The sequence below is a fragment of the Calidris pugnax genome, unplaced genomic scaffold, assembly GCF_001431845.1.
Source record: "Calidris pugnax isolate Ruff unplaced genomic scaffold, ASM143184v1 scaffold38, whole genome shotgun sequence".
Classification (NCBI taxonomy): domain Eukaryota; kingdom Metazoa; phylum Chordata; class Aves; order Charadriiformes; family Scolopacidae; genus Calidris; species Calidris pugnax.
The window spans coordinates 20,556,254-20,579,515 of record NW_015090995.1 but is presented as its reverse complement, the minus strand read 5'-3'; the positions used below and the strand labels follow the sequence as shown (position 1 = coordinate 20,579,515).

The window sequence follows — 23,262 nt, the reverse complement described above, 5'->3', positions numbered from 1 at the left end:
CCCATGAATGCCCTACTGTTGTGTCCCCTGCTCTGCGTGCTCGGGTTTGGGTGTTCTGGCCCTCTTGGATTTATTGGATGGCGGGGAACTAAAAATAGGTATCCCTGGCCTGGTCTGTGCTGGGAGCGGGTATGGGGTGGGTGGTGCCTGATTCTTGCTCTTCAGTGCTGAAGCTGTAGGTGACAGGTCAGGCTTGTCCTGTCCACCCTCACCAGTGTCCTGGCTGAGCAAGAAATGGTGATGAATCCATGGAGCTGGAAGACAGAAGTCCCCACTTAAAAGGGCTGGAGAGCGGGGTGAGAGGAGAGGACTCTGCCCTCTGCTGATACCACGCTGTTTGAGCCAGAGGTGGTGGTGCTGGAGGTCATGGAGCTCGTCCCTGCGGTGGGGACATCTGAGGTGGGTCCTGCTGGTGGCAGCTGTGGCCTGCTCTACCCTCTGCCAGCAGCTCTGTCCCATCAGAGGGCTCTGGAGCTCCATGGACAGGGTGCTGGGCTGCGGTGGGCAGTGCTCTCAGTTGCCATGGCATCTGCCGGTCTCCTGGGGGTTGTAATCTGTTGGCTCTTTGGTAATAGATTAGAAATGCCAAGAATGACAAGCAAGTCCTGTCTGGCCCGCCTGGAGGAATTCTACCGCGTGTGCTCCTCTAACAGCTAGTGTTTCACCTCTGGGCTTTGTGGGTTAATGCTCGGGCTACTCAGAGCTGGTCTGTCACTGGGTCTGTGAGAGACATGATGATGGAGAGGTGAGGCAGGCTCCCTCTCCCCAGCAGAGAGGCTGTCAGCAGAGATGGAGCTATTGAGAACCATTTTGCTTCTTTTGCTGGTTGATTTCTGTTAGTTTATCTCCACTTTTCAGCAGCTGTGAGCCATGAGGGTGAGGTGGGCTGCTTGCCTTGGGTCCCCTTCCTTGTGTGTCCCCCCTGCACTGGCTGGCCTGTGCTCTCCAGCCCCCTTTGCTCGGGGTGACTTCCATGTTCCTGGGGGAGAACTGGCTCCTCCTGCAACATCCAGGCAATCCCCAGAGGGCACGGTGGCCTGTGCACTGCTGACATTTGGGATTCAGCATGGAAGAAATAAAATAATTATTGGTTTGACATGAATCTGAGGATGTGGGGAGCAGGACAACTGTTGGAATGGGAAGCTCTGGTTAGGGCTGCTGCTGCTTGCTCATGTCAATCCATATGGGCCATGTGCTTCTAACCAGGCTCCTTGTCTCATTTCCTTCTCTGAAATGCTTACAGCTGTTTCTTCTGCCTCTTCAGTAGGTTTTTTGTTCCTGTAAAGGGAGTGACAGCTCACAGATGCTGCTGCTATATAGCTGGGGAGAGAGACTATTACTGTGATCTTCAAGAGAAGATAAGGTGTAGTGTCTCTGCAGGAGGCCTAATTTCTGCTGATTTGAAGTAAGCTTTTTTTGTTTTGGTAGTGTCTCTGCAGGAGGCCTAATTTCTGCTGGTTTGAAGTAAGCTTTTTTGGTTTTGTGGGTTTTTGTTGTTTTTTTTTTTTTTAAACCTGAAAATAGTTTGCTGTTCCATTCACTGTTTCCCCTTTTTGGTTTTGGTGGGTTTTTTGTTGTTGTTTTTTTTAAAGCTGAAAATAGTTTGCTGTCTCATTCACTGTTTCCCTATCACATACTGCCCGTAGTGGTGGAAGTGAGAGAGCAGGTAGTTGGTGCTGTCACAAGGAAAGAAGAAGTGATGTGGGCCATGAACAGTGTTGAGGGGTGTTCACCATCTAGTCTTGCTGCTGTGCTTATGAAATCTGGGTTGAACTTCACATTGTTGCTCAGGTTGTTGGCTTTTTCCCTAAGAAGTGAAATGATAGCAGTGCTTGAGGGTGATCGTTGATGGTCCTCCCCTTCACCCAATGTGCCCTCTGCATTCTGCTAAGAGAAGGGATTGCAGACTTCTCTAGTGGGGTTAATAAGCCAGCGCTGGTCAGGTGGGGAAGGTGCTGTAGAGATGCTGATGCTCATGGGAGTGTTTCACGGTTTATGGATGGATGGATGTTAAAGGGGCACCTGAAGACGGTGAGAGAAGCTGTATGTACCCTCTTGGACCAATGACCCATGTACTGCAAGGAAGGTGGGGTGAGTATGGTGGAGTAAATAGCTGTGTTGAGTTGGCTTGAATGCCAACTTGAGACAGTTCCTGTAACAAATAAGACCTGGTTGTATATTTATGTAGGAAGTCTGTGTGATCTTGGGTTTATTTAGGTGCTGAGAGCATATGAAACCTCTCTGCTCTTAGTGGGTTGGTTGCCTGTGAGACATAAACCCTAAATAAGCAAAACTTCTTCTTTTTTAAAATCCTCGGGTTGCTTTGGTGGCTCTGCTCTGCCCAACATCATGCAAGAACAGGATGTCCTACCAGCTCTTGTGTTGGTATCTGAGACAGGAAACCTCCTAGTACAGGGTCTCGATGGTGTGTCCATGGCTGGTCACCGTTCTCCTGTCTTGTCCTCCTAGGGGTCTTGCTGCTGGGCAAGGAACCACAGGTTGGCTCTTCCTCCTGTAGAATATACACTGGGGGTGCACTCTTCTCAGCCCCTGTTACAAATTATACTTTATAAACTGCTGTAGGAAATGGAAAATAAAGTAATTCTGACTTGTGTTCTTTCAGAGCCCTGCGCTTTAGACCAAAATACACAGGATAAGTCTGGCCCGTCCCTCTATTCACTTTTCATAGCCTCCTTTGTTTTTAATTTATATATCTTTTTATTCTCAATTCCTCCCATCCCCAAAATAGAACAGACATCAGCCTGCAAGCAAAGGTTGCCAGACATTGGTCTTGTGGATTATAGTGGCTTTTTGGGCTGGTTGGAGACTGAGCCGCACCCTACGTAGGCTTGGATTAAAAATAGCCTTTCTTTTCAGCAGGCTGAAAACTCCACACAACACGTTCACATCTTGGTTTCTGGGGCACTGGCAGCCACGAGAAGCCCTGCAGCTGTAAAATACCTCAGAAAAATCTGTTTGCTGCTAGTTCATCCAGAAGTGCTAAGGTGGCCAGTGTCAGGGAGGTGTACAGCCAACTGCCAGCCATGGAGTTATCATAGATATCAGGTAAAGTTTTAGCCATGCTTCTTGCAGGACCTGAAAGACTTGAAAACCATAGACCACAGGCTCTGCAGTCCAGTGGTCTGGAAAGAGTCCAAGCTCCATCCTTTTCAGTGGAGAGAGTTGGCTGGATTGGGTGAAGAGAGGAATGGATGCCCTATTGCTGAGCCTCAGGGGCAGGAAATGGTCAAGGCCTTTTTTTAATCCTTAAATGTCCGTCTTGGCTTAGGGAGCTGTTAGGAGAACTGTCAGAAGCTCTTACACTTCATTACCCATAATGGTAGCATCTTAGAGTAATAGCAAAGTGTCTCTTGGGTGGCCAGGACCCCAAGGCTCTGCTCTCTGGGGGTGTGTTTGGGGATGGAAGGGGTTCCTGCATGTGGAGGTGCTTTCACGGAGGGAGGTGCTTTCACGGAGGAAGGTCCAGGAGACTTGCAGGTCACTAGCTCTAGGAAGGAAGGACAGAGGAAGGCAAGGGCTTCCTACAGCTGCTCTTCTCCCTGGTTGTGTGAGCTTGGCAGGGAGTTGGGTGAGAAAGGGCATGTGTGCTGCTCCGACGGCTGGAGGCCATGCCTTCAAGGGAGATAGCAATGCTGGTCTGTTTTGGACCAGCCTTTTATCTTTTTGCCTTCATGTTGACCAGTGTTTTGGTGCCTGGCAAAAAGAACAGCAATGTTCTGGGGCTGCACTAGATGTGGGGTTTCTGTTTGTCCCAGCGTAAGTGCTGCAGGGAGAAGTACAAAGGCCAGGAGACAGCTCAGCCCTCTGTGTCCAGACCTGAGCTCCACACTCCTCCCTTCTCTTATAAAAGAGGAAAAAAAAGCATTAAGGGCAAGAAGTTGACTGATATCTTGTGTGGTGATCTCATTGCCCCGCTGCCTATTGGAAAAGCCGAGCCTTCTTGGCCAAGTTGGAGTGGTTGCCCATGGGATGAGTACAGTGGAAGAGTCAAGAGTCTCCTTGCTCTGGGCATCTCTTCCCTGCCTCGTGAACCTCAACTGTTGACTTCTTGTGTTGCTTAATTTGTTTTCCACTGCCTTTGGCCATGTTTGTGTGGGGCAGCAAGTTGTTTTACGGGCTGGTAGCCGCTGGCAACCACTGGCAGGCACCCCCTGGGTTGGGGGGCAGGGGGTGAGCCTCTGGGGCTGCTTAGGGCTGGGGTGGGAATAGATGGGTGGGAGGAGGGCAGGAAGCCTTGATCCATTGCCTGCTCCATGATTGCTGGTGACGAGTGTGCTTTCTGGGCCTGGAATGGTTTATGTGACCTTGTGTCTCCAAATGTGTCTCCAAAACGCCTTTTCCTCATCAATTCTTGTAGAGTCTGCCTTGGCTTGTTCTGTCTCTGGTTCTTCTATGCTAGACTAGACTGTTAAAAAAAAAAAAGTGAAATATTGTCTCTCTTATAAAACCTTTGTAAACAGTCATGAAACCGCCTGTAGAAGGACACTAGAAGGATTTTGTTTTTCCCAAAGCCTAGGGCCAGAGCCTTCAGACCCCGTCTACCTCGGTTGCATGTTTTCATTTCAGCTCTGAGTCAAGGGGCTATTTGTTCATATCTCAAATTCTTAAAGTGGAAAAACTGATTCCTGCAGTTATGTCTTTTCTACAGACTTTTTTTTTTTTTTGCTAGAGGAAACTGAATTTTTCTTGAAAAAAATGCTAAGTAGGCTGCTTTTTAAAATTGTATAAATACAGGAACTGTATAAAAACAACAACAGCGTGAACTGTTGCCCATGGCAGGGTCACGTCAAGACGGAGAAAAACCTGCAAAACGCCCTTTTGGGAAAAAAGCATAAAGAAGAAAATCTGATACTCGGGGAGATGAGATGGACTTAATGCCCTCAGAAGTGCTGCTCTCCCGTGTGGGTGGCTCCACTATCGGGTGCTGAAGGAGGCTGTGGGTTGGGGAGATGCTGTGGTTTTTTGCCACAGGTGTCGGGGACCACCGGGGTGGCAGTGGAGAGGAGTCCCCTCTGGTGTGTAGTTGATGATCTTGCCCCTGACCTGTGCCTGCTCCTGCAGCTCCTGCCAAGCTCTGTTGGCTGGAAATGCCTCTGTTGCCTTGGCTCCAGATGATGGGGAGATGTCTTGCGAGGGGGGAAGATAAATAATTAATTGCAGAGCCCTAGGGACATCCTCTTGGATTCCTACTGAAATTGTTGTGTCTCATCGAGGTGGTAGGAAACAAAGCTTAAGAAAATCCCCTTTGTTCTCCCTCGCTTTTTTTTTTCCCCCCCTGAAGATCGACATATGAAAAGCATTTTGATAACAGAAGGAAAATAGGAAAGCACGTGATTCTGCACTCAATTTATATATGTATGGGACTGATTTTTTGCCAATATGTTAGGGATTAAATTAGGGCTCTCCAGAGCTGAATGCACAAGATATTTAAAAGGCAGGTTGAAGACCTTGTATCACAGAAGCTTGTACCCTCTCTGGATTATATGGAAGGTGACGTGCAGTGGGTTGTTACTGAAACAGGGTTGCGTGGTCACCCGTGTGCCATTTACATGTTCTTCCCTGCCTGTTGTCTTGGAATCTGAAAACTATAGCTGAAGTCCTGCTTTTCTATTTGCTCTTTCCCTCCAAGTATCTTTACAGCTCGGCATCGCCGGAGCTGGCTGGGTGAGGAGGTGTGGTCCTGCTCTGTGTGCTGGAGGTACCACGGAACACACGGCCAGAAGCTGCTACTCCCAGAAACAGCGGCTACGAGTGATGCTGTAGAGTGGGGAGATGAGTCTTTTTGTTTCTACAAGAGCATCCCATCTCTGATTAATCCCATCTCTGATCCCATCTCATTAGCTTCTAACGGGAACCGGAGACTGGAGCACTTTGGGTTACCACAGTCATAGTGATGTGTGCATCTCTTCCTAAATTTAGTCAGGTTTGGGGTTTTTTTAATGTTTGTGTTGGTCTCTGCCCCAGCGATGTTGCTAAGGGTACGTGGTACTGTCCTAGCTTGGACATGGACCTGTTGGAATGGGTCCAGTGGAGGGCCATGAAGATGGAGCACCTCTGCTGTGAGGACAGGCTGAGAGAGCTGGGGTTGTTCAGCCTGGAGAAGAGAAGGCTCCAGGGAGACCTTAGAGCCCCTTCCAATATCTGAAGGGAGTTCCAGGGGAGCTGGGGAGGGACTCTTTGTCAGGGAGTGCAGTGACAGGACAAGGGGAAACTGTTTTAAACTGAAAGAGGGGAGATTGAGATGAGATACCAGGAAGAAATTCTTTGGTGTGAGGGTGGTGAGAGCCTGGCCCAGGTTGCCCAGAGAAGCTGTGGCTGCCCCATCCCTGGAGGGGTTCAAGGCCAGGCTGGATGGGGCTTGGAGCAACCTGGTCTGGTGGGAGGTGTCCCTGCCCAGGGCAGGGGGGTTGGGACTGGATGATCTTTAAGGTCCCTTCCAACTCTGACAGTTCTATGATTCTATGACCTCTGCTTGATGGGCTGCCCCCAAAGTAAAAGGGAGGGGGATGGCCGAGCAGCTTCTCCCACCATTCCCAGTGCTACAAAGTGGAAGAGTGTCCTGCTTTGTGTTCACCAACAGCCGGACTGACCTTGCTGCCTCTGACTCTGCCCTGCTGGGGAGGATGGGGACGGTGGATGAGGTATGTCCCCGTTTTTCTGGGAGAGCTCAGCAGAGCCCCTCCCGGCGGGTGAAACTGCTGGGCCAGCACCAAAGTTCTCAGCGTGGCCAGAACAGCACTAACCGAGTGGAAACTTGAGTTCAAGCTACCCATCCCTGTAATTGGCGTTCATGGTGTGTGAAGCAGCACTTCAGCTGGGTCGCTTGCTCAACAGCGTCTGAGAGATCATAAATCCCGGGTCCTTGTTTACGCCGCCATCGCAATCCTGTGTTCCTTCCTGCTAATCAGGCGGGAAGGGTCTGCGGAGCCTTGTTTGGGTTTGGAGCAGGGCTGTGGTTTTGAGATTCCAGGATGCTGAGTCTGGTCCCAGGGACAGGCTTGGATGCTCTCCTGCCTTGGAGCCCTCCAACAGGATGCTAATGAACAGGCTGATGCTCCAGCCCGTCGTTGTTTTCCTTGGGTTAAAGCAGTGTTTGCCTTCACTGTAACTGCTGAGCAGCTGCAGTGGTAATATACATATCTATATTCCACTATAAATCCTCTAGTTAAACATTTCCTTGACCCAGCGTAGAACAAGGTGCTTGTCTCCATCTGGTCACAGAAATAAAGGAAGTGAGTTCCAAAGCCATATTGCAATTAAGCTTTTTCTTCCTGAATTCTGCACGAAATCTTTTGCCTCCGAGAATGGACTGTGAGGACTTTTATCTTAGGGAATACACTGGGTGTTTGTAGGTGTATGTAAAGTTATCTTATTATGATTGGTGGTGTGCAGACAAATGGACTGTGAGGACTTTTATCTTAGGGAATACACTGGGTGTTTGTAGGTGTATGTAAAGTTATATTATGATTGGTGTTGGGTGGACAAGCAGGGAGAAGGCTGGCCCCTGCTTTTAGGAACTGTTTCTGAGATAGCAACACTTTGAAGGAGGTCAATAGGGAACAAATGGAACCGCATTTACAAATGTGTTTGTGTTTCTCAGTGCTCCTGGAAGTAATAAGCAAGTTTTTGGATCCTCACTGAGGCAGAATTCACCTTTCCATAAGGAGAGAGGGGAGACATTAAGGCCACTCATTGCAAATATTTTCATTAATGTCTGACCTAAACTTTAGCCTGTTCCTTTCTGCACTGTTTGGCAGAGGTTGGGACTAAGCCTTCCTTGGGGAGACGGATGGGAGGTTCCAGTGCAATCCTGCCCTGCTGCTGCCCACCCCTTTGTAACGTTCTTGTTGATCTCATTTCCAGCTGGGCTCTTGCCACCGTTTTATATAAACCAAATGCTCAAGCAAAGGCAGACTTCTTGTTCAAAACTTGAAAAACTTGCATTGCTTCTGCCCAGCTGAGAATCTCCTGGAAGTTACTGCAGCTCTCCTGGATGGCCAGTTATGGCAGCACCCAGCCTACTTCACTTAGATCCACTGCTAATGGCAAGACCTTTTATCCCTCCCTCCCCACCTCTTCCTTCTCTAAGAAGTATATACCATTTTTCTGGGTTATATGGGGTTCTTTTAGTTGGTCTCTTTGCTCCCTGCCCTCTAAAGGTCTGTATAAAGAGGTCTTGGAGAGCCATGAAATGGAGTAAGATTCTGCCCTGTCCCAATGCCCTTGCAAGCCCCTGTTGTGCAAGAACTTTGACAACCAGGACTGGTCAATAATTCACTTCAGCAATTAGGGCTTTGTGCGTTGGGTTGATATCAACTTGGCACATGGCAAGTTACTGCACTTGCACGTGTAACACTCGTAGCTAGTATTCCTTCCTGATCAGACTGTGGACCTCGGGTTTAATCCATCTTGTACTTTGTGATGCTACTGCTCCAGCTACAGATCTTCCCCTCCTTCCTGCAGAGTTGCTCCATGCCTTCTGTCGAGTGGTGTGCCTTGCTGAGTCTTGGCTTTTTGTAGAATCTGTAGATGTGTTGTTTTATTTTTTATTTTTAATTTGGAAGGATGAGGTTTGTTGTTTTGTGGTTTTTGTTTTTTTTTTTAATATTAATTCATAAAGCATTAAACTTGGCAGCAGCAACAGATTGAGGGTATAAGAAACCTGCATCAAAGACTGGCTTCACAGCATAGGGATCAGGCTGCTGCTAGTAGCTGGTTTTTTTTTTATGGGCTGGAAAATGTGAGACAGATTACTCATTAACAGTGTAATGAGCTGTATGGTGAAGACTGCACCATAGGGACCTGAAGGCTATGGGTGACAACTTGCAGTGTACGTGTGAGTGTAACCCAGCTCCACCTCACCTTCCCACACATCAGAAGAGAGTGCCGTTGTTGTAGAAGCCCCTGACATTAGCCTCTCCAGCTTCTCCAGAAGGTTTTCTGTTGGGGTCCAAGACATGAGGAGCAGTTGGGGGGAACCTAACAAACACCAGCACCAGCTAAATACCAGGAAAATCTTCAACATCCCTTGAGAGGAGATTCTGGACTAGTTCAACACAGCTGAATTTGTAGGCCCACTTGTACACCACCATGAGCCGTGTACCTAAATCTTCTCCCTCCAGCACCTGGCAGGATGTCCAGGTGAGATACCAATGACTCCTTAGAGGTGCTCTTGGGCTTGGCTGGGCATATGGGCTGCTGCCCGGGTTGGGCTGTGACTCTACCAGATCTGCCTTGGGTCCCCAGCACTGAAACCCTTCCGGTGGTGGGAGGTGACCTGCAGGTGAGCTGTGTGGGGCTGAAGAGCATCCTCCCTGGTGGCCAGCAGCTGGTCTGGGTGGTGGTCAACACTTGGCTGAATGTCTGTTTACTGGTCGGAGCAGGCTGTGGCTGGGATGGTATAACCTCTTCCTGCACACAGGTGGAAGATACTAAGCAGTCCCTGGCCTCTGGATCTCCATAATTGCCAGTCTTGCTGCAGTCCATGCATTTATTTTTCGAGCCACATCCTTTTTGCTGTTGTAATCTTCAAAATAAGATTACCAATTTTATTAGTAATCTAATAGGCTGCTTCTGTAGACGAGTCACTGGTGGTGCGTCGCGTTGGAGATAGCTCTTGTTTGCTGTTGACTTTTTAAACCAAAATGAGGTACAGTGCTTGGCTTTGGTAACAGTATTCATGTTTGAATTAAAAGTGAGTCTTCTTGGGGGAAAAGTCTGGCTTGAGTAGCTGAAAACTTTGCAGAGCTGTCACTGCTGCTCAGGCTGCAGAGTATTTCATTGACAGAACGTGAAAAGGCTTATGATGGACTTGTAGGAAAATACGAACCTCTTGTGTACAAACCTGTGCTCCTGCCACCTGTGTTGTGGTACAATCTGCGGTTAAGATTGCACTAAGGTCTTTCCACGTGCAGAAAAAAGAAAGTTTGAAGAGACACTAAACCCCAAAGAACTCCATTCCTATTAAATTGCAGCTTTGGCAAATTATTCTGTAGCTTATTAAATGAGAATGCAGCCCACGTGAGTGCTTTGTATTTCTCAATTGCAAATGTGTCTACACTGGATGTTGCCAGAAAACGGACCAGAACAGCTTGCTGTTCAGAAATCTCGGGCAAACAGTCACTCGTGTTCCACAACGGTGCAGTTCTAGTGTAAAGCACTATTAAGTCACTGAGAAGTGACTTAAGGTGGGTAGTTGTCTAGAGTATCCTCTCCAGATGAGTAGAGGATTGCCTAAGCCATGTCAGGGACTAGCCTGGATGATGGACAGACTGGGCAGCTGAGGTGAAAGATGGAAAAGTATGTTTGTGCCTGCAAGATCCTCCTACCGGTCCTGGTGCCGCACTCTGTCCAGCAGACTGGTCTGTGGTGTGGCTGAGCTGGTCTAACTGGGGTACCGTGCAAGGGTGGTCCCTCCTTCCCTGTGCTGATGTCCCTTTGGCCCCACAGCGAACTGGGATGGGGGACCAAAATGCTGAGGAAGAGGAGGAGAGGGACGGGGACAGGGTGGCAGTGATCTCGTTGTGATCACCCAAAGAAAAGCGTTTTCTCTGGGGCGTGATGGGTGCAAGGTGCAGTCATGGTGGGTCAGGTGGCCTCTGGTTTGGCCTGTGGGACCCCGAGGGAATCGGGACAATTCTGGGCAGCTGTTCCAACACTGGCTCTGCCCTGCGAAGCCCAGCAGATCCGGGGCTTCTTTTCTAGTGAAAGTGCAGGAAGGGTTTCCCAGATCATCTTAAGTGTCTCTCTCCCTCTACAAAAACACCCCACCCAACCCTAGGCTCCCCGTTGCCCGTGATCTCAAGGGAATAACTTGTCCATTTTTTTCCCCTGCGTATCCCCTCTCCACACCCACCTATTGTGTCTTTTGAATTTAATAAAGCGGGTGACTCAGTACTAAATATAAAGCCTGCTTCCGGCATCATCTGCTGGTGGCTCATTTCCTGGAGCTGACATCAGTGGAGCCTCCGATGTCCTTATGAAATAGCAAGAGATGGTGCTCTGGGCATACTTGCTGGCTCCGTTGGTGGCTGCGTGGCTCCCTGCTCGAAGGTGTGAATAACGAGCCATTTAATTACTAAGGTGAGTGCTGTCGGAGCACAGGGTAAATGGGGTGGGTCCTCAGATCTCTTTTGCAGTGCAAAATCGTACTCTAGTTTGCAAGCGTTTTTTAAATAAAGGCTAACTTCGAGTCCTGACTGCATATGCAAGTTTTTTATTAAATAAATATGAGCTTGACTAATGTCTTGCTTTCTTCCTGACGACAGGCTTGCTGAAAGAGCAGCTCAGGAAGCTTTTAGGGGGGAAATCTAGCAAAGACACATCTTTTTTTTTCTTTAAAAAGACTGATGAATTGAGGAGTTAAGGTCAAATGCCTGCTTTTCCTTCCATATCTGTTTGCATTGATGGAATGTATTCTGCAGTTGGTCACAACTGAGGGTGAAGGCAAGAGGCACATAAAACCTCAATTTGTATTAAAAAGCACAGAGGAAAGTGCTTCTATCCATCTCTGCATAATTTCATTAAACTCCTTATCTTTAAAAGAGAATGTGGGCAGAACTGGAGGAGGGATAAATGGTCACTGATCCCAGTGGAATGGAATGGTGACTGGCCACTCAGCTTTGCTCTCTAGAGACTGGCTCATCAAGCGTGGTGTTTTCTTTCTGATGGAGTTATTGAGGTTACCTGGTTTCTCTTCCAGCTGGGTACTGTTTTGGCTCTGCCACCTTCTCAGGAACTAGGCAGAAGCTAGAGGTGTCTACAGGCAAAACTGTTCCCCAAAATCACTAGGACTGGTGTAAGCATGCCCATGGATTTGTGCATCACCATGGGTTTCATTAGATATCTTGTACAGCTTCCAGATTTGTGCATCACCATGGGTTTCATTAGATGTCTTGTATAGCTTCCAATATTCATAGAATCACGGAATGGTTTGGGTTAGAAGGGACCCTGAAGATCACCTCATTCCAATCTACCTCCCACCAGACCACTTTGCTCAAAGTCCTGTCCAACCTGGCCTTGAACCCCTCCAGCGATGGGGTGGCAGCTCTGGGCAACCTGGGCCATGGTCTCACCACCCTCACAGCAAAGAAGTTGTCCCTGAGATCTCATCGAAATCTCCCCTCTGTGAGATTAGAACCATTTCCCCTCGTCCTATCTCGCCCTGACATCTCATCTAAATCTCCCCTCTTTGAGATTAGAACCATTTCCCCTCATCCTATCTCATGGCATCTCTTGGCATTGCTAACTAGGGGTGGAAAATCCGACTTCTGGAGTGGGTAGGACATCCTATGTCCAGGAGCAGTGGTTGTCCTTTCCTGGGTGGTGGTGGGGGGGTTGCACAGCCCACTGTAGATAAGGCTGGACTGGATGTGCTCCCTTCCTCCCCCAGAGCTTTGCCAGAGGATCTGTTCTTGAGGGCTGGTGGTGAGAGAACAGGGACAAGGTGACTCCTGGATTTACCTCTCTGCTCCCTCGTCACCTGGAAGGCAGCGGCTGCCGCTCCCACAGCCCTTGTTGAGTAACCTCTGGAGGGCAAATATGCATTAGTGGCCTCCCAGTGAAACTTGGCAGCTGGAGCTGGGGAGGAGATGTGTCCTTGCGCAACGATATGCTGGAGGGATCCTGTCAGTGCCACCAGCCTCCTCCTTGTTTGTAAACCTTGGTCGTGATGTTCCACGCAGGGGGAAGGAGGTGTCACCTGAGCAGAGTAACTTCCGAGCACCTGGGGCATCTTGTGCTTCCCTATAAAAGGCTTTCTTCAAGAGGGAGGAAGAGGAAAATACAGTGGTATGCTGGGTTTGACCAGAAAACTTCCTATTTTGGAAGAGTGTGGGGAGCGGTGTGTGAGGAAGCGGGCTGGGAGTGCCGGGGAGCCTGCCCATCACCACACCCCGGCGCGGGGCATGACGTGGGGATGAGTGGTGCTGGCAGCCCCGGGGAGCTATTTCAGGATGGGGTGTAATCGCAGGTTGGACCGACAGGACTGGATTTTTTGGAGTATTTGGAGAGCTCTGAAAGCTGTAGAAGACATCTAGTGAAACTGGCCGTCACTGCTCCTTCGCAAAGGAGGAAGATGAGTAGTTGAGACGTACTGTGCACGTAGCGGTTAAACCTCTGTGCTGACCGAGGACGGCGGGTAGAAATGCACTTTCCCTTCCTGGCAGAAGGACTGGTAATAGCTGTGAGCCCTGTAGGATTCATTACACTGCCCTGAAAAAAAGAAAAACGTTCAAGTTGAGGTTTGAAGACCTTTGAAGGCTGGTGGCCGTTAGGTACCTGTGGCTGCAGCGTGAATCTGCCACCTCCACGTCTGCAGGCTCTGCTTTTCTATCTCAGAGAGACAGAGGAGGTTTTTCTTTTCCCTCCCAAAAGCAGACGTTGCCGTTGGCACAAGTCACAGCTTATTTTGGGAGTCGGGCTTTGGCACGCTCTCCCCAGGACCCGCCAAGCCCCAAAGCCTCAGGATGCAACCTTCCAGGATGAGTTTATACTTAACGCTGTGCAATGTGCTCGCTCAGGCAGCAAAAAGTGGAGGGACTCAACTTCCTGAAATAAGTTTCTTCAGTTTTGTTGGGTGTTTGCCCTGATCCCTGGTGGGCTGGATGCAGTGGCTGGGTCAGTCGGAGCGGAGTCAGAGTTGGTGTCCCCTAAACCCCCCCCTGTCCCCTAAACCCAACCTGACCTCGGTGGGAGTGCAAAAGTGTTTTTTTGAGCCAACTTCTTTCCTTTTAAGTTGCAGCTGCGATTCTGGGCATAAAACCCTCTATTTTGGTTCCCATTATATTTACCATCCTGAGGAAGCTGGCAGGTTGTGGCTTTGGGGTTGGGTTGCTTTGGGTTTGGTTTTTTTTTTTTAATATGTCTTTTGAAACTTTACAGCTGGAAGCTAAATTTTCAGGTGAAAGAAATGGGACCAGGTGATGACTCACTTTCCCAGCTGATGTCATTTTTAAAAGAAACAACAACAAAAAAAAACCACCCAATGACCCTATTGGTCAAGTATTTCTAATTTTTAGAACAGTCATGGGTTCTACAAATTCTTCACTAGTTCAAGTATTGTGTTTATTAGTTAGTGACATCCTTTCCTTTTAGCTACGGGAGGGCTCAAGTGTTATGGACTTAACAGGAATCGAAATTTCTGAAAGAGGTGATTGTATTTTGGGAATTCCACTTAACCTTTTTGGTGATTGATTCTGCTGCTGTGCATGGCATCAGCAACAGCACAGTACATCATGTTTCTGTTGCTTGTGCCTTCCCGGTTGGCAGCAGATGTCTGTCCGTGTTTCCTCTAGAGCAGACAGGGATTAATTGTCGAGGTAATGTGATATATTACAATATGGACCAGCTCTGAACTCTCTATTTACCAGCCATTCAGATCACTTTTTACTTTTGTGGGTGTGGGGGGACTGTGGGGTGAAACTCTGAACTCTCTATTTACCAGCCATTCAGACCAATTTTTACTTTTGTGGGTGTAGGGGGACTGTGGGGTGAGATGGTCTGCACTGAAGGAAGGTGCTGTGGGCTAAGGTTGAATAGGTCTGGATCCTTATTGCTCTGTTTGTGAGCTTCTGGTGGTTTTAAAGACATCTGTAAAATAAGTACATAAAACAAAATGCAAGCTGTATTGTTTGGCTGGACAAGCTGAGAGATAGCAGTGCAAAATGCATTTAATTTAAAATATTAAAGGTAAAAGTTGTTTGGGTTTAGATGGGGTTTTTTTTTTGTTTGTTTCAGGGTCGGTTTGTTTGGTTTTTTTAATAATAATAAAAAAAGTTTGCTTACCTAAAGGCTTTATATCTTACTGCTTCCTGTTCCCAAGTGCCAAGCAATAAAAGAACAAAAGCTAGTTGTTGGGGGGGGAGAAGGTCCACGCGAGTGTCCCTGTCCCTTAGTTTTTCCAACCCATCCTTTTGGATGAGGGCTGCATCCCGGGAAGCGACCTCCCCTCGCTGGGCGGGGATGCGGGGACAGGCGCTGGGCCAGAGGAGCTGGAGAGGAGGAGGAGGAGGAGAAGTAAAGGAGGAGGAAGAGGAGAAGAGGTAAGGGTGTCTCCTGCTGCTTGCTCTGCTGGCTGCCGCTGGGGTTCTGGCTGGCTGAGGGGACGCGAGCTCATGCCAGGGGTTGCCCTGCAACGACTTGTCTGGCTTTTATTTTCTCTGCAAAACGTCTAGGGTTTCCTAACGCTGTAGTAGATAGAGGAAAAATGCTCTAGGCAGAGCGAAAAGATGAATCTCAGGTTTTAATGTGTATTAAGTTTGGAATTTATCCGTGCACCTGACTGAGCAGCACAGGCAAACGGAGCGGCAGTGAGTGCTGCCGCTGACTTTGCATCACCCAGTATTTAATTTTCCAAGGGAGGACGGAGGGTGTGCCTCCCAGAAGTCTCAGTCTGGGGCACGTCTTCCCCATCTCCATCTGCAGCAGGCTTTTAAAAAGCAGAACTGCTTAAACTTGCATGTTAGAAGCGTTAAATATTTAAAGGTTTGCCTTGCAGAAAGCGTGAGGAGCTCTGGGTACTTTTGGGAAGTGGCTGTAGGCTGGTGACTGTGGTGGCTACCTGACTTTTGGGGTGTTTAGCCTGGAGAGGCTGGGCTCTGGGTGCTGCTCTGCTGTTCCAGTGGGAACGTGGCACCACAGCTGGGTAGGAGTTTGTTTCCAAACGGAGGAGTTAATCTTGTTTGCTGTGTTTTCTGGCTATGCTTGGTGCTGGAAGCTGGCATAGACCCTCTCCAAATGCTTGAGCAGTCGCTGCTGGCTAAAACACTTGTATACCAAATACTTTTAAGTATTGGACTGAAATTTTGTGCTGAAAAAGTTAGACTTAACACGTCTGAAAACCTGTGAAACACATCTAGTGTAGCTTCGTGATGTCCTGCTTTTGTTTATATTGAATGTGTCGCTCTGAGGTTTTGCTTAAGTTATGTTTGACTCCCACCCTGCATTTATTCTGCAAAACATCTGGCTGTAAAGAGTGATTTCCCCAGCTGGAGGACTCCCACCCTCTCCTGACATGCGGAGTGGCGATGAGGGTACCTGCTGTTTGGGGTGCACACCTCTGTAACTGTGCCATCTGTCCCTGGGGATGGAGCTGCTAAACCAAGGGAGGAGCAGGAGGCAAAGCAGCTTGAAGGGACCCAAGGAGAAGTTAGTGCTTGGCTCCAGGAGGGCTGGATGCATCTTGGAGATCCTGCCTGACCTGGCCACCTGCTAATTTGGGTGCGTTTTGCAGAGATTATTTAATGCTTGTCCAAAATCCTGGAGTCACAGAGTAGAGGTTGCCTGATCCTGGGCTGGTGACTGCTGCCTCTTGCTCCCTTCTGGCTCCTCCCCGGAGCAGGTTAAATCACAGAGCAGTGTGGGGAAGACCCTGCTGTCACCCTGAATGTGATTTCACTCTCATGGCAGGCTCCTGGGAGGCAAAGACAGCAGCTTCCTGCTCTTCTAGCACTTTCGCATTAATCTTTGAGATTAATGTTCCTGCTTTTGTTAAGAGTAAATAAGATCTGTACCATCTTCTCTAGAGAAAATAGGTGTTGAATTTACAGGGTTTTTTTTTCTACTTTGCAAAGCTGCTAGGACAGCTATGCAGCAACACTGATTTATTGCAGTGGAGGGTTGCTTTCTTGCTCTAAATCAAGTTATTTTGACTTCGTTCTTTTTCCCAAGTGCTTTCTAAACAAGATTACAGGCAGCGGGGGAAGGATCGAAAAAGGTTTTTCTCCTTTTATCAGTAGCTCTTTCTAGTAAGAGATCAGTTACTGAAACTCCTGGTTTTTAAGAGACTTTTGAAACATAATTCAATGCTTAGAGTATAGTTTGTAGTTTCTAGTGCTTTGTTTCTTATTGAAGAAAACATTCACTGAGGTGCTTCTGTGAATGTTTATCACCAGCACTCAGTGGGCTGCTGGGGTTTCAGCCCTGGCCGTGCCATTTCAGGACAGCTCTGTTTATCTTCAAACTGATAAAACAGTCTGCAAAAAATCACTGGACTGCAACTGCACCTTCTAAAGGGTTGCACGAAACCCACCCTCCCAAAAATAATTGCTGAAACTCCCCATTGTCCTGCTCGCCGGGGATCGGCACCATCACACTGGGCGTTTGGCTTGCAGGAGCTTGTTTGCTGGTGTTGAATAAGCAGTGAGTGTGCTGTGATTTAATTTCGGGATGGGGCTGACTCCCCAGCCCGGGCGGGAGGGAATTTTAACAGACTGAGTAAGGCTTCATGCTTGATCCTGGCGTATTGAATGTAGGTGGTTTTACCCACCCAGCAAAAGTGGTACCTGGGGGTGGAGGCTGGAGGTTCTTGGGGTTGAGATGGGTCTGGGCTGCGTGGCCTCAGCTCCCTCAGCCTTTGAAGGGCTTTACCCAGCTGCTGGGGCCAGGGCACAGGCTCACCCTTGTAAGGGACCTGGCTCCTTTTGGGCTGAATATTGGGAAACGGAGAGACACAACACTTAAAGCACGTTGAGGTTAACCTGCAGGTCTCAGCAAGCAGGTCCCTGCTGCTTCTGGGGAAGGAAATTAGCACTGATCCAGCCTTGTGATCCTCATCCCTCCTCGCTTGTGCAGGCAGGGAGCCTGTTGGCTTTTGCATCGCTCTCAGGGTCCCATCATAAAATGAGGGATGCCTTATGCTGAGTTTTGAGATGGGCAGTAAGAGGTGGGTCCTGTCTTGAGGTCTAAAGTCTCTAAATACTCTACTGTGAATTTATGGTCATGACGCAGAATAAGTAGAAGGAAGTGTTTCATGCTGCTCTTTATTTTGGGGACAACATAAGAATAAGGATTACTATTAGTATAAGAATTTTCTGAGAGGCTAGCATGATTTTTCTGTCCCTCGGCCAGAAATTTAAATTAAGCCTTCTGAGTCTCAGTCCATTAGCTCACATTTGACCCCTACCTCCCCTCTCTTTTATCTCCTTGCACTTTGGTTTAAATTATCTCTGAAAGTTACTTGCTTTTGCAAGTTCCAGTCAGGATGAGTGTTCAGCTCTTCCTTTCCTGAGAGGGCTTGAAAGTATCACCTGTTTCACGTTGTACTAATTAGTTAATGGGGAACATTGCTGTTCTCTTTCCACCAATGTCAACAAATTGGGAAATTCAAAAGTGAGTTAAACCAATGTAGCGGGTTATGATCTCAAAATGTACTCTTGGAGTAGCTGGTTTGCTGAAACCAGAGGTGTGCCCAAACACAATGCTTAGGAGAAGTATTTGGCAAAGAGGCTTTTAAGGACTGATTCATTGGTGCCTTGAGCAGCCTTTTATCTGGTTTCTGCTGTGCCCCACAGATGATAAGTAGTCTGTGGATGGAGCAGTGAGGCCGAGACACTGTAGCTGTGGGTCTATAGTGTGATGGGTGTGTGGGAGCACAGCCTCCTTTAAAGCCAGCACTGCCCCTACTTTGACACTCCAGCCAAGCCATTTGGCCCTGGTCTTCCACACCAGGAGCCTTCAGAGGCTGCAGAAAGCTTTCTGTGCTGCTCCCTTCCCAGTTCGGAGTCCTGGCTGGGGATGTGTTGGGACTGCACTGAGCACTGGGGAAAGTTTTTCTTCCCCTCCCACGTGCAGCTGGAGTGGAGGCATCTGTGTCACTGACTCCTGGTCCCCTCCAGCCTTTGGGCGATTGGGTATCACGTGGTTAAACATCCTCAGCTGCTCACTCTCTGTCTGTTTTCTGCATCTGCGAGACACAGTGGAGTTGTGTACTCAAATCCCTGCACATTTCTGTGTCATCTCCCCAGCTTCCAGTACTCTGGATGCTGGCCTGAAGGACGTGGCTTTCCTGGGCTTGTAGCAAGGGGCTGGTTCGTGTTTGATGCCATGAGAGGGTTTGATGCTCGTTTGGGGTTTTCCGTGGGTACCGGCTACAGCTTGGTTCTGGGTCAGGGCTGAACATGCTGACCATTATCTGGGCCTGGCTGCACCCCAAAAAACCTCCTTGGCTGTACAGGGGAGTCAGAGGCACGTTATCTGGGCCTGGCTGCACCCCAAAAAACCGGGGAGTCAGAGGCATATGAATTGGCTGATGGGTCAGCAGTTGTTTTAATAAGGATTTAAGATGATCTAAGCTAGTGAATCTGGTTCTGTCTTGAAGGGAGAGAAAACACTTTGACCAGCATGCAAAAGGTGAAGGATCAGGTTGTCCAGGCCATCTGTGAGTGTTGGGGCAGCAGTTAAAGCCTAAGCAGAAGGCACAGGAGGACTGGTTTGCTGCGGTGGTTCCTGTACCATTGGAGTGACCCTCCCTGCCTCTCGGCAGCCCAGATCCCTGCTGGGCATCTACCCAAACGCTGCTTGGAAAAATCTCTGGCATCATTCTACCCGGGTTTAGCTAGGAGAAATTGGGTTTTTAACCTGGACCTGCTGGAGGAAAGTGTGTGGATATCCCAGAGACATGCCTCCAAATCCGGAGAGAGCCACTGGCAAGTCGAGCACAGTGACTAACTCCAGCGTAAGTCTCTGCTCCTGATGGATTTGACAGATTTTCCCCCTCAGCAGCGCTGAGTTGTGTAACGACAGGAGCAAAGTCTCTCAATCTGCTCCCAGGTTAAAAGTGGGTAGAGTAGGGATGCTCTCCCGGCATGGCAATTTCAGAATTCTGAAAGAATATAGAGTAAAATCCACTAGTGGGACTTTTGCTGATTTAGAGATGCTTCAAAACCTGCAGCTGGAGGTAATGTCTGCATGGGCCTGGGAAGAAGTGAGCAGTACGGTGCCTGTGCAGTGGGAATCACTGTCTGCAGTCCCGTGTCCTCCCCGCGATGCAGCAAGAGGGGGGATCTGGTGGGGGATCTACAGCTGGCATGGGGGAGTCAGAGTGTGTGTGCTCTGTGGGTACTGGGTCTACTGTGGGTAAAGGAAGCTGGAGAACTGGGAGGTAGTCAATTTGAACTGCCACACAAGCTTAAAGAAATTCTGTGTTAAAATTGAATTTGTGCGTCGCTGGTCCTTGGCCTGTTGAGGTGAGTTGTTTGGTGCCATGTGTGGCCAAGGAAATGAAATAGGCTAATGAAATAAAGCTGGGTTTGGGTGGCTGCTTTGCAGGCGTTAGAGCCCAGTGCTGTTCAATAGTTAGAGCATTGCAGACCTTGAGAGCAGAGCTGTAGCTTCATCCCTGTTGAGCCCAATGTGCCTGGGGCTGGGAAAGCTTGATTGAAGGGAAGAGCCACAGATGAGAGATGCAGCTGCTTGGCCAAGCCTGGCACTGCGAAGAAGTACCTGCCCAAAGCCTTGCATGCCCCTTTCCTCCCGAGGCAGGGGAAATGGCTGAGTTGATAGGAACACCTCCGTGATCGTGCAAAGAGCAGTGGCAGAGTCGTTTCTGGGGGACAGTGGTTTGTAGCAGCGTCAGGGTGTTGGTAAGGTGTTAGGCACCACAGTCTCTGCAGATGGGCAGCGTCTTCTAATCACTGCTCCCATCAGAATGACGCCTACTGCCATGTGGGAAGACGAACGTGTGGCCAAGGTCTGGTTTCAGCCTGTGCCTCTGACCAGTGACTGGAAGGTAATTGCCAAATAAAAGTTTATGCGCTTCCAGCAGCCTGGTGTTTGCTAATAACCACGTGGAACGAGTGGGTGCTGCCTTGGAGGAATTTGATGAAATACACAAACTGATTATGAGCAGGAGAGGATGGAGTGCATGATAGGTTTTCATTTACAGGCCATAAATCCCTAAACTTCCTTATCTCCCCCCAAGGTGGCGGTAAGTATTTATCTTGGAGGACTCACCAGACCTCAAGTTACCACTTCCTCCTGTTGCTGTCAAGTTTGGAGATGTTGTCTGTAAAACCCCAAAGGCTTTGCTTGGACTGAACCAGAAAAAAAAAGAGCCAGCAGAGGTGCTGGGTGTGCCTGATGATGGGGTAGGGGGGTATGCATGCCCCCTCCTGCCTGCAAGCCTTTCCAAATGGAGGAGAGCCTAGGGATGGCCATGGAGGAGGGCTCCTGTGGCGTCAGGAGACCCTGCAGCATCCCGGTCACCTGGGGAAGGATGCAAAGATAACTTGGGCTGTCAGCCCTCACCCGTGGCTCAGTTCCCTCCCAGCTGTGCCCCGAGCGGAGGGGCTGCCCTGGGCTGGCCCAGCAGCTCTACAGCAGCCATGGCTGGGAGGGGACAGGCACGATGCTGCCAGCCCCATGGAGGGGGTCTGTGTGGTGATGGGGGACAGGCCCTCGCAGCAGAGGGCTGGAGAGGACTTGGTGGTGACCAAGACACACACAACGTGCAAAAGGAGCCGAGGGTGGGGTGGAACGGGGGGGAAGGAAGCAGTGGGGTGCAGATGGCAACCCCGTTCTCTGGTGCGGCTGGTGGCCCCACCTGCAGGAGGGGGAGGAAGAGGAGGATGGGGTGAGCCACAGGAAGCCTGGGGCTGGATCTGATCTCTCCTGAGTCACCAGGATTCCCTCCAAATGAGCCCAGCGGCTTCGTCACCGGTCCCTGCCCTGGGGCGAGCCCCGGGGGCTCTGGCGCTTGCCCTGGGCTGTGGGGCACCGGGAGCCTGGTTGTCCGGCTCCTTATTCCAAAATCAGGACTGATGCTGCGTTAGTGGTCAGAGACGTGTGGGTTTTGAGGTGGTTTTAATTAGCTAATGCTGACTGACTTGCCTTCTCACGTCATGAAACAGCAGCAAAACCACAGGTTCCTCAGCAAAGGGGAACCCACACGGGGTGCGTCACTGCTCCAGACTAGGCCCGGCCAGAGCCTTTTTTTTTTTTGGTTTGTTTGTTTTGGGTTTTTTTTAAAATCTGATGGAAAAAGGACATATTAATACCTTTTTGTTGACACTTTAATGTGTCTCTGTGTTTGCTCGTTTGAGTAAACAAACGGGTGCCGTTAATCAGTCGGTTGTAGAGATATTAAAGCAGGGCGGGTCGGGGAGGGACGGCCCGGCTCGGCGCTCAAATGCACGCGGAGCTGCCATTTGGATCCGCAGCAAATTCCAGCTCTGTTTCTGTTGGAAGTGTTCGAGTGGCTGTCAGGAAATATTTGGTTGCCATGCGCTTTCAAAATCAAATTAATCCTCCAGCTTTCAAGGAGATGTGCAAGCGCCTGGGTGCTCCTTTCCTCTGCCACCCCCCCCCGCCGCCTCCACCACCACCATTTCCTACCAGTCTTGGGGAAGAGCCTTGAAGAACTTTTTCCCTGGGCTTGAGGGTTTTTAAGTTGCTGTCTGAGCAGTTATTCCACCCAAATGTCCTGGTTAGGTTCTGGCTCGCGTGCTGGAAGTGCTGAGGGTGGTGGCATCCCTCTGGTGACGGTCCCCGCTGCAGTGGCCTGTGTCCAGGTGGCTCACAGCTGTTAAAACATGGGCTGGGGCAGCTTTATTTGACCTGCCCGTATTGCAGCTCTCCCTGGAGAGCAAATAAACTAACCCCCGTTCAGTGACTGTTCAGAAGCTATAAAACCTGTTTGCACAGAAACTTTATACAACCCCTCTCTGGGAAGGCAGTTGGTACTGGAAAACCCAGGATGTGATTGCAGCAGCTCTGATGGGTAGCCCGAAACCACGTCTTCAGGGGACAGAGACAGGCTGCACCTCTGCCAGCCATGCTCTCCCATGGATCTGCTCTCGGGCTCCATCATCTGAAAGGTCCCATCCAACCTAGACAGCTCTATGATCCTCCCAGAGCAATTGCAAATTATTCAGCTCTACTGAGTGTAACTGCCGGTAGCTGCTGCTTCATATAATCGAGTTCTCTACCCTCAATTTTTTTGTTTGTGTTTCAGGCTTTGAAGGTACTGGAAAACCCAGGATGTGATTGCAGCAGCTCTGATGGGTAGCCCGAAACCACGTCTTCAGGGGACAGAGACAGGCTGCACCTCTGCCAGCCATGCTCTCCCATGGATCTGCTCTCGGGCTCCATCATCTGAAAGGTCCCATCCAACCTAGACAGCTCTATGATCCTCCCAGAGCAATTGCAAATTATTCAGCTCTACTGAGTGTAACTGCCGGTAGCTGCTGCTTCATATAATCGAGTTCTCTACCCTCAATTTTTTTGCTTGTGTTTCAGGCTTTGAAAAAAAAATAGCACTTAACCTTTTATTGTTTATTCAGACTTTCTTAGAGAAAGCAAAAGTCTCTGTGGCTGGCTGTATCAGCTATGCAAATTTTTGCTGAGCTGTGGAATGAGGTGAGTGTCAATAAAAAGCAGCTCAAAACCTCTTTCTTCCCAGGTTATTACTGACAGCGTAGAGACTCTTGAATCATGTTGGACGTCCCTCGTGACGTTAGCATGTGG

The 23,262-nt window shown here is 49.2% G+C and overlaps 1 protein-coding gene across 2 annotated transcripts in view; it reads left to right on the top strand.

Annotated features, from left to right (window-relative positions):
* PLS3 (plastin 3) overlaps positions 1–23,262 on the top strand; it is a 56,850-nt gene that overhangs the window by 5,249 nt on the left and 28,339 nt on the right. The window contains exon 1 of one of the 2 annotated variants that reach the window (XM_014955295.1): positions 11,009–11,103. The exons of the other annotated variant lie outside the window; for it this stretch is intronic. The gene's annotated coding sequence lies outside the window, so the exon portion shown is untranslated. Of the gene's footprint in view, positions 1–11,008; positions 11,104–23,262 lie in introns of those variants that run through there. 2 annotated transcript variants of the gene reach the window in all.